The following is a 3,179-nucleotide window of genomic DNA, read 5'->3' on the forward strand; positions in this document are numbered from 1 at the left end:
TCCACACATTCAAGGTCTCATAAGATGGTTCTAACATAGATCTATGTTAGATTTAAGGAATGGGAAACCATCTTACCTTCTTTGCTCAAGAACACTTCAAAACCCCAAAATCACTTCAAATCAACAATGCTTCTCCCACCTTGTAAATACTTCTTCAAATCCTTCAAAATCAACACATAGATCATCTATTAAACCTTAGATTCATCATCTCAAGGAAGATTTACGAGATCTCAAGAAACCCCACCCAAATCAAGGGTTTTACTTGGGTATGGTGAAGGTTTAAGGAACCTAGCCTTTGCTCACCTCTAAATGTAGATCTAGTGTTGGAGATCACTCTTTCGGCGTCGGAATGGGAAGATCAAGCCTCGACGCCGCTGAAATCCATCTCTTCTTCCTCTTCCTTCTCTTCTCCTCTACTTTCCCTTCTTTTCTCTCTCCTCTTTACTCTTCTCACCAACGTACGAGTGTCATAAATGTGAAAAGAAAAAGAAACATAAATGCTATATATACTTCTTAAAATAACTAAGTATTCACATGGGTGGGTCACTCAGGTGGGTGGATGCGCCCACCTGTCCGCCCACCTGAGGGCCAAAACTTGGGATTTTGACAGAATTCGGCCCTCGGCACAAATCTCACTCTTGGCATATGATGTAATATACGTATGCACCTTAATATATGGCTACATACCTGCTTTATCAGTACATGGCCTTATGATAGGTGCATGTACACGGCTTGGGTACACCCGTCTCTTTTGGCACTGGCTCGGACTTGTCGGGCCAGCCGGTGTTTAAGGTCACCCTTGCCATCATAGTCCATAAGGAACCCGCCTTAACTCTCTCCGGTTCAGGTCCTGCATGGTTAAACTGGGTCAACCGGGTAATCAGACCGGGTTTAAGAAGTAGGGTATTACACTTGGGGTATTCACCGCGGTCATCTTCTCTCCAGAAGAGGAGGCAAAGCCTTCCCCCTCGGATTCTGCCTGGCCAGCCTTAGGGGCTTCGACACCCGAGGGGCTCGCACCAGGAGTACCTGTTGCTGCGGTACTGGGGGCTGAGCTGAGGTAGTCGAGCCAGCCCCAGTCCTGCTCGGGATGATCTCTGGTGAGACTACCTCCACAGACTCAGAGCCCGAGCTACCATCAGAGCTGGAGCTGTCATCAGAGCCTTGACTGTTGGAAGTATCGCCACTAGAGGACGAAGGATAGGGGATGGGGCACTCAGGGTGATTTTCCCTAGGCCTCACGGTAGTCAAGGGGGTCTGGTTGGGCGAGTCTGGGTCACACACGGATGCATGTTGGGATCTCTGGGGCTAGTGCTAGGGTATGCTAAAGGCTGAGCAGTGGACCGACGAGTCACAACCATAATCATACTTACTTGTTGCAGGATGAACTTGGAAGGACGAGCGAGAAGGAGTGTTAGTCACGACACCGTGCTGCTCTGAAACCCTTTGATAGTCTGCGCTGAGTATGGGAGCGAGCTGAGCTGACTTTACCACAGGATTGAACGACAAGACTTCTAGGAAAGTTGTACACTATTTATAGGAGAAGGCAGTGGGAGCGGTCTCTTCGCCTACCTGAGGTGAGGTTACGGCTCTGAGGCACGTGGCGTAATGAGTGCATTTTGCGCTGAGTGACGGCGCACTTTCAAAAATGTCAGCAGAATTTAATGCTCTACCTGTCTGAGCCGAACTGCTAGAGCGGGGGGCTAGTGATGAGGGTATTTCTTCCCAACCACGGCACAGGCAAGGACCGGTCCTGACCATTGCTACACATTAGGCCGTGCTGCCACCTTGGCCCTCCTTCCGCCGTGCTGCCACCTCGGCCCTCAATCGGTCGTGCTGGCACCTCGGCCCTCCATCGGCCGTGCTGCCACCTCAGCCTTCCATCAAACTGTGCTACCACCTCGGCCCTCCATCAGCCGTGTTGCCACCTCAGCCCTCCATCGGTCGTGCTATCACCTCGACCCTCCATTAGGCCGTGCTGCCACCTCGGCCCGATGTCAACAACAAGGTTTCCAGAGACGTGCTTTCGTCCACACCTACATTCAAGGAATGTAATCCCTATTCAGAAGGATAGGACTTTATCCACTACACGTCATCAGAGGTGTCCACCCCCTCTCACGACTTGCACCTCCGAGATCAATGGGGAATATTCCCTTGGAATACCCTAAGACCTGGAATATTCCCAGAATCACAGAGCCACTCCCCCCAAGGACTCCACGCCCAAACAGGACTCTTTACAGTCGTCTCCCACTCTCCCTCCATCAGCAGCCTATAAACACCAAGGTAAGCCTCCATCAGGGTGGATGGATCACTCACTCCTTTTTATTGGAAAAGCTCTCTTGAGCATCTGTTGTGGAAAGATCTGACTTAGGCGTCAGAGAGTCCCCCGTCGGGTCAGCCCGACTGTCCCCTGTCATCTCTTCTGTGTAGGTCGACCAAAGCACCAGGAACTGCAGAGAAGGTCATCCGGTCAATTTTTACCGCATCAGGAAGATATGAACTTCAGATGATTTGGCTTGACCAAAGAAAATGAGATCGTATGCAAATGCGAGATGGGAGATAGGAATAGCACCTCTAGAGATCCGGACACCGTGAAGGAGCTTATGGTCAAGGGCCGTGGAAAGATGAGAAGTAAGCAGCTCAGAGCATAAGATAAAGAGATATGAGGATAGAGGATCACCCTACTTGAGGCCCCTTAAAGATTGAAAATAATTCAGAGGGTAACCATTGAGTAAGACAGCAAATTGAGCTGTTTCAACGCATGAGAAGAGTCACCCAATGAGCTCTAAAGCCATACGAAGTCAAGGCTTTTTAAAAAAGACCACTCCAAACGGTCGTAGGCCTTGCTCATGTCTAATTTGATGGATAGAAAACCAGTGCGAACCTGCCTCCATTTCTTATAATGGTGAAGGATTTCATGAGCAATAAGGATATTGCCCTGTATGTGGCGGCCTTTGACAAAGCTGCGCGTTTTGGGTGAGAGATATAATACGGTCAAGGATATGACGCATTCTATTCACCATGATACGAGAGACAATCTTATGAGCAAAATTACATAAACTGATCAGCTGATACTCAGACTTAGATGAAAGACAGTCCACCTTAGGAATCAGACAAATAAATATCTGGTTCAAAGATTTGGAGAAGTGCCCATTGAGAAAGAAGGACTGAACAATTGA

The sequence above is a fragment of the Macadamia integrifolia genome, chromosome 13, assembly GCF_013358625.1.
Source record: "Macadamia integrifolia cultivar HAES 741 chromosome 13, SCU_Mint_v3, whole genome shotgun sequence".
NCBI lineage: Eukaryota > Viridiplantae > Streptophyta > Magnoliopsida > Proteales > Proteaceae > Macadamia > Macadamia integrifolia.